This window comes from Lepisosteus oculatus, chromosome 3 (assembly GCF_040954835.1).
Source record: "Lepisosteus oculatus isolate fLepOcu1 chromosome 3, fLepOcu1.hap2, whole genome shotgun sequence".
In the NCBI taxonomy this organism is placed as follows: Eukaryota; Metazoa; Chordata; class Actinopteri; order Semionotiformes; family Lepisosteidae; genus Lepisosteus; species Lepisosteus oculatus.
In genome coordinates, this window is record NC_090698.1 from 63067238 (window position 1) to 63079918 (window position 12681).

Here is a 12681-nt window from a genome sequence, read left to right on the forward strand (position 1 = left end):
TCAAATAATTAGATAAGATAAATAGCAAGTTCTGACACTAGGTTGCTATGCAGACAAATTCTAAAAAATAATTATTACATAATTACATTTTTTGGCTTCTCAGGGACACGTTTTTGATAAAATAATAAATGTTTTTTTACAATTAATTATATTTACACAACACCCAGCATTCATTATTATGAATATGTGCAGTTCTCTTGGTGTCCCCCCTTCAACAGAAATAAAAAACACAGAATTCTCCCTAGGATAAGGAATGCAATTAGAGAGGAAAGAGGGATGAAACCTGTGTCTTATCACACAAGAGTTCTATTCAGGGCTAAGTCAATCTGTAAAACAGATGCCTAACAAATGGGAATCTATTATCCTATTCAAATAATGCATCACTAAACTGGCAGATGTCTTTAAGCCTGAAGGATAACACAATAGAAAATCAATATTTCAGCAAATATAAAACAACATATCCCTTTTTTTATGGCCAATAACCCATTTATTCTTTACTTTCAAATGACCTGTCCAGCTTCAGGGGGTTGCCAGTTGTGAGTTGCAGGGTGATATGGCTGCTGGCATTCATTCACATTGAATGAATATGGTATTGTTTTAAAAATGTTAAACACTAACTGACTACCTGGTGTAGTATGTATCAAATGGTATTCATATCCAGTTTTGAAACATATTAAGATCAAGGTACTGTTAAAAGGAACAGGGTAAAAAGATGTCAAACAAACATAGTTTTTTTTGTGAGAGATCAAATGCCACTGCCTTGTCTTTCTCACACCTGAAGAAGTCTCCACGGCTGAAACGTGTTTTCTTTCTTCTTTTTTCAGCATGGGATAAACCTATTACTTGTTAGTTTTTTTTTGTTCTTACATATAGTCTCCAAAATGGTAGGTACATTTTTACATATATAAAACATTTACAATAATCCTCCAAAATGGAGATTCTTATAAAATGACTGAATCTGATTGCTACAGAAAAGATAAGGTACATGGTATTCCATTTATACGTTTGTGTTAGTCCTTCTTATGTAAGTTCACCAGTGTACTAAGAATGCTTGAACACTAACTCAAATTAAAAAGGACAGTCAAAGGACTCAAACAGAAGACACTGTATCATTATAAAGATCGTTAGGTATGCCCAAAAAAGTATTGTTGTTATTGTTTTTATCCTGTAAAGCGCTTTGAGGAGCCACCTTTAAAGGCGCCATATACAATAAAGTTCATTATTATTACTATTGTTAATTTGCTGGACAGAGAGGTGAACATTATTACGCAGAAGACAAAGATAGCAATTTACGTTGCATTGTGCTGCTGTAATACAGTTTTAAATAATTAAAAGTCTAAACAGTATCAGCTTTATTTATGGGTTTTAAATAAAGGCGATTTAAATGCAATTTAAATCAATATAAATGTTTATATTGTAACGCATAGGTGACTATTCATTGTTATTAACATGACTTAAATTTGATTATGTTGTGGTATTTAGAAATATACATTTGTTTGGTGCGAGTGAAGTTTTATTTAATCTCTGACCCAGGGAAACGTTTTATTTTTTCAAAAAAATGTTTGTTAAAAAAAAGTCATGGCTCCGGATGGATTCCGGCTTGTGTTGCGATACATGAATATAATTATATTGTTATTAATTTCTTTAAATACGCGATTCCATATTATATTCCCTTTTAATCAAATTCTAAAAGTATGCTTTTTGACTCCGGTATCACGTTAGTTAAAGACTTCAATGCTTAAAGTGTTTAGGGAGAAATGGAATACTGGTGTGTATTTTTTCTTTAAAGTACTGAGACCAGCCATATACTGTATGTTTATGTTCCAAAATTAATATTCTTTTTATGCTCAGCTACTAAGATTTCCCTTCAGTGGTAAAATTCCATATAAATATTCAATACTAAAACGGACACAATATAGACATTTAAATCTTTCTACGACCGACCAACGCACCACGAGTGCCCCTGTCGGTCAACCAATCACGTACTAAGGTATTTTGTATTGTGACGTGCAAGGCCGTAGCCAATTACCTCCGGTACGTGTGTGTGCCGCGCACTTTGAATGGCTGCATCTGTATATACTGTACAGTATATTATTTACTCTTTTTAAGAGTTTAGTTTTCTTATCGTGGTGAACTTGATTTGATTGTGAAGACACTCAAATAACCTCATTCCTTATTGTGAAAAGTCATTTTAAATTACATTGTTATCACTATATCACTGAAACATTTCTGTGTATGCACATTTTTATATCACAGTAACTGAAATCTAAGGAGAGTGTCACGGGAGCCGAATCCGACTATCGTGAAATGCATTGGTAAAGACCCTACGCGAGACGTTATAATTAAAAACCAGGAAAGAGGGAACTTGAACCAGGAACATGAAGGATCAAAAGCATAATTTTCCCTTCAGTGGTAAAATTCCATATAAATCTTCAATACTTATACGGGCACAGTAAAGACGTTAAATATACATATGCATACTGTATACAGTACAGTTTGCATACAGTAATATGTTTATGTTCCTAAATCAATCTCTTTTATGAGCATGTGAAAGACATGGTGAATCGGAGATTCTCAAAAATTACTGTACTTTGCATGATTGGAAACAAATGCGTGATTGCAAAATGCTGTGGTGTTACTTTTACAAAACGGTCAATGAAAAAAAGGTCAATGTTACATTTTACGGTCAATGAAAAAAAAGAATGTGGACCAGGGCAATACTTTGAGTTTACAGCTTGTCCAAGGTCATTCATTATTAATACTATTAGTAATATCTTCGTTAAAGACTTTGATGGCGACAGCTCAAACATGAGAGGTTGAGCTTTATCAGCTCCACCTTGTGGAAATTCCGGATACTATTATTTTACTTGCGGTACTATACGAGAATTTACGGTAACTCGCGGTAGACTGCGTAAAGTGCACCGCAAAATAATGGGGTATCGCCCGCTTGTTTTGAATGGCAAATTCAAAACATCTGTAGCATATTTAAACATTGCTCTCAAACAGGCAGTGCTACAATAAAAACTGAGGAAAGATATTCTGCTTTATGTATTGTTTAACAGCATGGCATCAGCACCACATGTCATCACTATATCTTTCACTGCAGGGTTTCTATCCCAGACTTTTCACATACTGTAATAAGGTGACATACACAAATAATAAAATTATTGGGTTTATTATTTTTTTAATAATAGCGACCATTCACTCGATGGTTATCAATTATGCATAAGGATTCTCTTTTTCTTTTTTGAGCACTCTCCAATGTGGTAAAATTACCTTGATAAAATGCTTTTCTTTTAAAGTAATGTTTTTTCACTTGTATTCATTTAAACTTTTTAGGTATCTTATTGCATAATTTTTTTTTATTATTTCTACAAAATACTTAGATGCTGTCTTAACTTAGGGTGGTAAATAGCAAATAAAAGTGTGTATGTGATCTTAGTACACCATAAAAAAAACTTTTTGGAAATAATGCTTAAAAGTACAAAATCCAGACTGCCTGCCTGCCAAGACTACTTTATGCTGTACTTTAATGTATGCTTGGCTGCTTTCCTACACCCTATGAATAGTAGGACTAAAAATAATTCTATTCAGAAAATTCTGTTCACCTTCTACATACATTTTGGTTGATGAGATGGTTTGAACATATATTGATATTTGTTCACAATACATATTTGAGACATTTTGGGGATCACATTGCAAATATGTTGGTAACTTGCTCTTCACAGTGGTATGAAATCATAGGCATAATATTTATAAAAGATTCATCAGTATATCAAGAAAATCAGTGGCATTTTAGTGTAGCTTAAATGATTTTCAATTTAAAGCTTTTAGCACATACACTGTATGGGTTAAAGCTGCTACAGATTTTACTATATTCATAAAATGTGAATTAGATTTAAAATCTGAGTTGTAAAAAAGGAGATAAGAAGCACTCTACATTTTATTAAATACAGTACATACAGTAAAGAAAAATTATAGGTTTATTAGAACTGACATTTTTTCATTAAGGTGTAGCAGCAATGCTTATTAATAATACAGGAATTAAGTTTGCCAATATCTCTCTCCCTCATCTCTGTGGTGCTGGAATCGCAAGGTCGATTTTCTAATAGCTATCAAAGAATCATTTTGTGATTGACTGCTACAATTAATCATTGTCCCAGTGAATGCACAAAACCCCTACAAAGGACTAAAAAATAGTTAACTGTTTAGTCAATCAATTTAATAGATAAGCTCTATCCAACATGACATGATTTGCCATGAAATATTATTTTAAACATTTTCACTTCTTGTGGATGACTCCATTTCATTTGGTAATCTTTAAATATTAAACAAGGACTTGAATGCTTCCTTCTTCACAAATCAGTGTTTTTTTTACTCAATGTGAAATGGCTTTTATTTTTCAATGTGTGATGTAAACCCAGAAATAAATCCCAAGCTTAACATTGTTAGTTAATGAAATAATGTTATGGATTACAGAGGCTTCGGTCTAATGAACGTTCAGACCACACATTAATCATCTTTCAAAGTACACTGATTGACAAGATCATTCTGATTTAAGGACACTCAACAATCTATGCTCAGAACAATTTGAGCTCACTTATAAGTAATATGCATAGATTTTAAAACAGTAAAAAAAAAATAAAATAAAATAACAGTATTTAAAAAAATAAATGAATAAATGCTTTTAAATGCAAAAAGAGAAATAAACATTTGATTATAACTTCTTCTGTGCAACATTTTTATGCATATTCAGTATATTGGAAATCAACATATTGAAATACAAAGGAATGTAATGATGCTCCTATATTATTACTGCTTTTTAACAAAGTAGTAAAATGGGTTTTTATGCTTTCAGTTTTTGCTGTTTTAACATCAGTCAGTATACCTTTTCAAGCAAACAAGGATTTGCGGTTTCATGTTGCAAGTCTATGAGCACTTATGACATAGTAAGCATCACATTCCCACATTAGGATGATAGGAAGAGCCCACCCAGGTGATGGCAGGGTAAAATGGGGTTGAAAATGTAGTCACATTCAACTAAAGACATAGTCCAGAATCATGTTGGCAATGTCTGGGCTCTCAGTTAGGTGGAATACTCAAGAGCCTTAGGTAAGGCATTGTAATTCCAGTTCTGTATTTCAACAATAGTAGAAATTAAAGCTCCAAAAAAGGATGATGTATGAAAACGGTTACAAACGCAAAAACATTTAATCAAATTCTTCTTCTTTCAGAAATTATTAAACTCTTTTCACACTAACATATTTAACTATATATTTACCATAAACTGTATTTATCACTTATGTATCCGCCTTTGTCCTAGCTATTTGTGCAGTATAAATCCTTTGCTCGTTTTCTCTGTTGTAGTTTTCATTTCTGGCTCTTCTGGGTCTTCTAAATGCCTGTCTTTGAAATTCATTTGGTAATAATAAAACCAAAAATCCACTGATTTTCTCACTGCTGTATCTAATACAGGGATGCAGAGGAGCCAGAGCCTATCCAAGAAAGTAACGGTTGGAAGGATGCCAGTTTATCAGAGGGTACACACAAACACATACACATTGAGACGATTTTCCCAGAAGCCCATTAATCTAAGAGTATATTTTTGGACTGTGGGATAAAATCCGTGTGAACATGGAGAAAAATCATACAAAATCCATGCAGATACCATCCCAGGAATGGAACCCAGGGCCCCAGTTCTGCATGGCAGCAATGCTAACCACTGCAGTACCATGCCACCCTAAAACAAAATACTCAATAATTTCATTTTCAATGCACAGCATTCAAATGAGATTTTAGTTTTTTTTCACAGAATGTTTGAAATGTTTTCTTTTGCTTTTTGAAATTGGTATTTTCTTCTGGATAACATCTGCTCTGATGGAACGTAGACATTAAATGTATCACACTCAAAGGAAAATACTGTTTCAAGTAATTGCTAGTGAAATGAGGAAAACAATCAGTTCAAACAAAAACATTCAAAGTGTCTATCCATCATCAAAAAACATCTTATTCATTTTGGAGCAACTCAGAGCCAATCTGCGAAGCAATCTTGCTCAAGGCAGGGATGTACTCCATACAGGGTGCTAGGCCAATGCAAGGTGCACACACATGTCCTCACATATGGAAGGAAAATTCAGTTACATCACTTAGCCTAGAAAGCATTCCTTTGGATTGCGAGAGGACACCTGGGGAAAGCCCAGGTGAACATAAAGAATATACATCCATGCAGAGATTTGTATACGAGTTGATGTGACACTAGTCTGGAATCAAACTGAAGACCTGAGGTGTAAGGTATCAGCATTAATCACCAAGCCATTGTGCTATACAGTACATTAAAACAAAAAAGCATTGGCAGTATCATGACAGCAAAATAAGCTCAGTGTGCATTTTCTATTCAGGAAATCAATGAGTCAATGAATTTTCAAATAAATCAGTTATTTATGCTGAATCGTCTTTCCTTAGGTTTATTTAATGATGTAAATATGTATAAGGAGGGAAATAAGAGATCAAAGTCAATATTCTACATTTATTGTTAATGTTGGCAGGAAAAGGAGAATATTTTGAGTATAACATGTATTAGCTGTCATTTCTTGGATGGTTTTGAATGCTTTAATGATGAAGACAAAATATTTATGTCAAAACAGATTTATTGTGTATTTTGGCAGTTTCTCCTTTTTTCTTCATAAAAGGTCAATTAACAGGAAAAACATCCCATTAGAGGAGCTACTCCAGTAAGTGCATGTCAGTAATAAGCATCATAAAACGTCCATAAATCAACTCCTTGCTTTTGAACAGTTAAAAAGGAAAAGACCATGGTGCAATCTGATAAAGGTCCAAAAAAATATAACACTTTTATAATACCTTGAGCAATATCTTTTGATACAATATAAATAGCAAAATAGAGTTAGGAGAGAAAAATAGTAGTGCCAATTACAAGTAATTCCTAACAGCACTGGGAAGTTAATAAAATGTTTTAAATGAATCGACGAGGAGAGCATATAAAGTTGAAAAACCCAACCTTACAGCTGAAACAGATACCTGACTATATATGCATAATGTATGTACTGTACTTGTATATAACATACAGTACAACACATACCAAATTGGTCAATTTGCATACATTTTCTAGACACATTCCGCAGCACAGTGAATCTTTTTCTCTAACTCTTTTAGCATCTTCTTCCATGCGGGACTGGGCCTTACACTCATATTTCATTCACTTTAACACTGTTCAGCTTACTTGTCCTCTTTTTGAGAGAATTCAACCACTGCTCTAACACACATTGCATGATCACAATTTTGACAGGAAAAAACAAAGCCATCCAAGGGCTGGAATGTCAGATAGACCTGTATTCCTTATCTAGAGATGATGGCTAACCTTCAAGATCTTATATGACATACACTGAATTAATATCTTCTTTTGTATACTAAAAGTAAATATAGTTTTAGAAATGCCCCTGTGCTTAACAATTAATGCTCATGAAAAGTATTTTAGTTATAAATTATAAGTTATAAATCATATAAACTAAATATTGTAGTTATATGCTGATGCAGCTACCTGTATCTACTTGAATTATTTTAATTATAGTCTAAACAGTGTTAGGGGAAATTTAAAAAAAAATCAAACATTCTTCTTGACTTATTCTCTTTTATGCTCACTTTTTATTATACATTAAGGAGTATCCAAAAGAAATATACTGTAATATTCAGACAAGTCAATGGAATTGAATGCTTTTAGTATGGAATAGAAAACATTATACTGAGACTTGATACTAGGTATGTAAAATCCTGAAAGGTTCTGACAAAGGTTCAAGTCAATCCAGAGGACATCTTCAAAATCAAAAAGGGATAATTTGGTTAAAGAGAATTCAGGACAGGAAACAGGAGATATTTCTTCATAGAGAGATTTCTGGGGATATGGAACAAGCTTCCTAGCCTTGTTATTGAAACTGACTGATGGGAGCTGAGATATTTTTTATACGACTTGATAGAAGTCGTGGATCATTAAGCTACAAGCAATCAAATAAGAAAGATATGCTGATTGCTCCCCTACCGATTGTAACTGCTCTTATGTGTTTATATCCATCTTATGTAAAATACATAATGGCTAAGTAAAATTATTAGGCTTTTAGATTGAATGGCCCAAATGTTCACTACAGTTTAACAGTTTATCAAGTATCTAACTCAAATCCTTAAAATCCTTCTAATATTGGTGTGAACATAATATATAAGAGGTGGTTGTCTTGGCTGTTTCTTCCCTTTGGTCACATAAGAACATAAGAATAGTCACAAAGGAGAGGAGGCCTTTGGCCCATTTAGCCCATTTAGTAGTAAGTAGCTAATTGGTTTAAAGAACTCATCAAGACAATGAAAGAAGCCAGGGTATTGACTTCAACAAGAACTTCCATGTAGTTTCCACTTTTGTCCTGTGGTTTTTGTTTTAATGTTTTTTTCCAAAGAATAGCATTGAGAATTTTCAATTCTTGTATAAGGCTTACAAGTAATCGCCAATGCTCAAGACTAAAAGTGTTCAGTCTCTTAAGCTTGTCTTTGTTGATCATTCCTATTAGACCTTAAATGATTTTTTATGTCTTTTTCTGGACTGTTTCTAGAGACACAATCCAGTTTTCCTCTGCTCTTTGATCATTTAGTTGTAATTTAGACAAGAAAGGAGAACAGTGTAATAAATGCCTATTTCTACCATTTCCAAACTTTTTAAGAAAAAATTACTTTGGGTTGCTTAATTGTTAGTCAAAACATTGACACATTGGGGAAAATCATGTGGGAGCTATACAACGTAAAACAGACAAGCACCTACTTCTGCTGTGACTCACTATGCCTTCCTCTAAATCTTTTTCTAGATCTCTTCATCGTTCCTTCTCTTCCTCTCTGGGCTACTTGCCTCCCTCTCTTACTAAACCAGCGTTCTGTCTCTTCCCAGCAATCTGTTCCAAGGGTTTCTAACCACCTCCTATTCCTTTACAGATGTCATTGTTATAATATAATTCCTAAAGGATTTCACCTGAAAATTAACACTTTTACTTTTGACTCTGACACCATCCAGAGTAACACTCAGAGGCTTCTACAACAATTTTCGAGGAAACTAATGCTTTCTACAATTTTCTACCTCAAACAACAGATTACCCTTTCTGAGAACAACATCAAAGAAGCCAAGGAACTTTTACGGCTAACAGCTCCACATCATCTTCCCTTTATAACTAACCATATCAGATACCTCAACTCCCAACCAGTTCCTCACTTCAGAGAAGGATAAAAAACTCAATCATCTTCTACAGAAAAAAAACACCAACTCCTCTACCACCTCCAGCAATCCTAATCTTGTTGTTATTATACCCTCTGACCTTTCCCGGTCCCCAGGACACTGGACATCCCCCAAACCCAAGTGGACCCCAACTGCTTTTACCGCAAGATTCATTTCAGAGCACATTTTGCTGATGACTCCTCCTCATAGGCAGCTGACATAAACTGGTTATTGATTCCATTAACAATATTAATACTAAAAAGAGCTGTTGGACTCTCCCCTCTGGCCGTTTTCCACCAGTCGATTACTTCATTAATCAATGCATCAATCAAGCTCCCAAGACTGTTTCTATACCCAGTAAACACAGGTAAACCTCAACCAAGGAGAAACTCAGGTGCTTCAGTCTCTCCGAACAGAGATGATATCGTTATCAAACTATCTTCATCACTTCACCAACTTCCATCCAACCCTCAAATATACAGTTAACATATCCTCCGCTAGTCTTCCATTTCTAGACATTAACCTATCCATTAACCATCTCCAACTCTCTACTTAGGTCTATTACAAACCCACAGATTCCCACAGCTATCTACTGTACAGCTCATTTCACCCCATACACACTAAAAACTCTCTCCCTTTTTCACAGTTGCTTCAGCTACGATGACTCTGCAGTGATGACGTTAATTTGCAGAACGAAGCACTCAAAATGCACTCTTTTTTCATCAACAGAGGATACACCATCCATGTTATTGACAGGGCCCTCAATCGGGATCTCCTGGCCTAACAACCGCTTTGGTGCTTCCCTATCACCCTAACACACTCTCTATCCCCAGGATTGTTAGCGACAACTTAACTATCCTACAGGATGATCCCTCCATTGGGGCCCTCTTTCCTGACCACCCTATAATCTCATATCACCGACAACCTAATCTGTGTAACCTTCTTGTTCACAGCTCCTTTGACAGTTCTCAGCAGTCATCCACACCAGGTACTTTCCCCTGCAACAGAGCTCACTGTATCACCTGCAAGTACATACTGTATCTAACACCACACTCATTCAAGGCCCCCCAGGATGATTCCAGATCACTCAGATGACATCTTGTACCTCCAGCAACCTTATTGACTGTATCTTTTGCAGTAAATGCCCAGCCATCTACATTGGGGAAACAGGAAAGAGACTCGGAGACCACTTCAGAGAACATATTAGGGTTGTGAAGATGAAAGATTTCTCTAAGCCCATAGTTTCTCATTTCACCTCTGACAGCCATGATCACACTGATCTCCCTGTCTGCATTCTCAAAGTAGGGTTTCTTAACTCTTATCGCAGAAAGACATCAGAAACTAAAATTATACTGAAACTTGGTTCAGACCTTCCCCCTTCTCTCAATGACAAACTTGTTTTCTTAAAATTCTCTCTATTCATTTGAAGGTTTCGTTTCACACCTCTCCTCACCTCTCTCAACCTCACACCACTTGATTGGCCACTCTACCTCGCCTCTGCTCCCGTCTTCTCTCTACTGGCTTTTGTTTTCCCATGCTACTGTACAGTATATTATCTTTGCTGACAGCCCTATCTTTTTTACACCCGAAGAAGGCTCCACAGCCTAAATGTGTTTTCTTTCTTCTTTTCAGCATGGAATAAACCTATTATTTGTTCCTTTGCAGCCTACGGATGCTGACACAGCTACCCACCTGAACTAAAACAGACAATGCTGTAAAAGAGGTTGAAGTCCATGCTATCATCAGAAAAACTGAAGAAAAGGGAGAGACAAGACCCCAGATTAAACAAGGAAGAACTTATGTTAAACAGAACAATATTCACTCAGCCAGTTGCATTTATAGAGAGATGCAAACACAAACCTCCATTAACCTTGTATGGCTTTCCATTTGTGCAAAACGTTTTCATTCAAGCCCTGTGACTCTAATACTTTCTCAGTCTACATAATCCAGTATGCAGGCAGAAAATTATAACTAAATAAAAAGTGAAAAGGATGGTGTATTTGTACTGCCAGAAAGAAAGTTGTACTACCTGTACAACTTCTTAAGAGATGCTTAATATGTTATTTTAAAATTTTCCCATGTTGATTTAATTCTCAATAATGTTGTTTAGTTTTAGTGTTAGAAATCAGAGGATTTATAAAATGCATATACTGTAGAATACTTCACTTTTTTATTGTTTATCAGATATAATGGAATATCATGTCATGGTTAATATGTAACTGCTTGTGTTATACTGTACAGTTCTTATAAACAAGCAGGTGTTTTAACACCACGTTCCTGCTATCAGCTGTATACTCTTTGCATATTTGGTTAATTTCCATTAAAAAACAGACATTGTTGAACTGAAAGATTGTGAATTAGTATTGTAAGAATTTAGGGGATTTTGATTTTATTTGCTTGTGTTACTCTGCGAGGTATTGTTCTGATTTCTGTACATACTGTAGTTTATTTTCACACTAAAGGGGTAACTTCCATACCCAGATTTCAGATTAAGGATTGATTGAGAAAGGCAATAGCAACCCAGAAAATGTATGGTACTGTATGGGTGTTGAAAGAAAATAACACAGAATCCAAACTCATTTATTAAAAAAACAACTTAGAAAAATAAGTTTAGATTAAGGCTCACATTTAGATTTTTAGCTTCACAATTTTCTGAGTAGAAAAGAATCTTGAAAAAAATCTTGAAAATAACATTCCTCTGTTGTTCATCCAGAATAAATTTGGTGGTAAAACTGTGTAGGAAGCTGCCAACACTATAGTGTGCATTCCCTATGAGCAATGTAAATGATGTCTTAATCTGTGTATAACTATTTTGTATACAACTCTTTATAAAATACTGCATTGTTTTTCAACTAATGATGACAGATATTCATAAATAATGTTCTCCCATATTGAGTGAACTACAAAACATAAAGTATATAATATTTTTTGTCTACATTAAAACGATCATATACTGTAGATCACATATACAGTATATAGGTGTCAGCTTCACCCCATTTAAATAACTTCAACTCCAAGCCGACTCTCAGCATCACCCAGTGCCCCAGCCTTACTTCCTAGCCTGCTCATTGCATCGCCTACTGCAGATGTCCCCGTTTCTAGCCAGCACTTCTTTCCACACTCATCCTTTTCACTGCTCATCACGTCGACCCCCGAGTTTGAAGACCTGCACCACTGACACTCCTGAGGGCTGCCCTTCCAAGCCTGTTCAGTTGCTTTCCGGGGTCTCACTATCTGGGTTCCTTCCATAACGGAGACTCCCTTATCCAGTGGGCTGTGTTTATCAGCCTTTCTTTCTGCCAGGGATACCGCTGGTCCGGCTTCTCCTGAGATTGATCCTCCCCATTACTGATTGGTCTGGGCTGATTAAGCTCCACTGGCCAGTAATTCGTCTCATTTTCATCTTTCACTGTTCACTC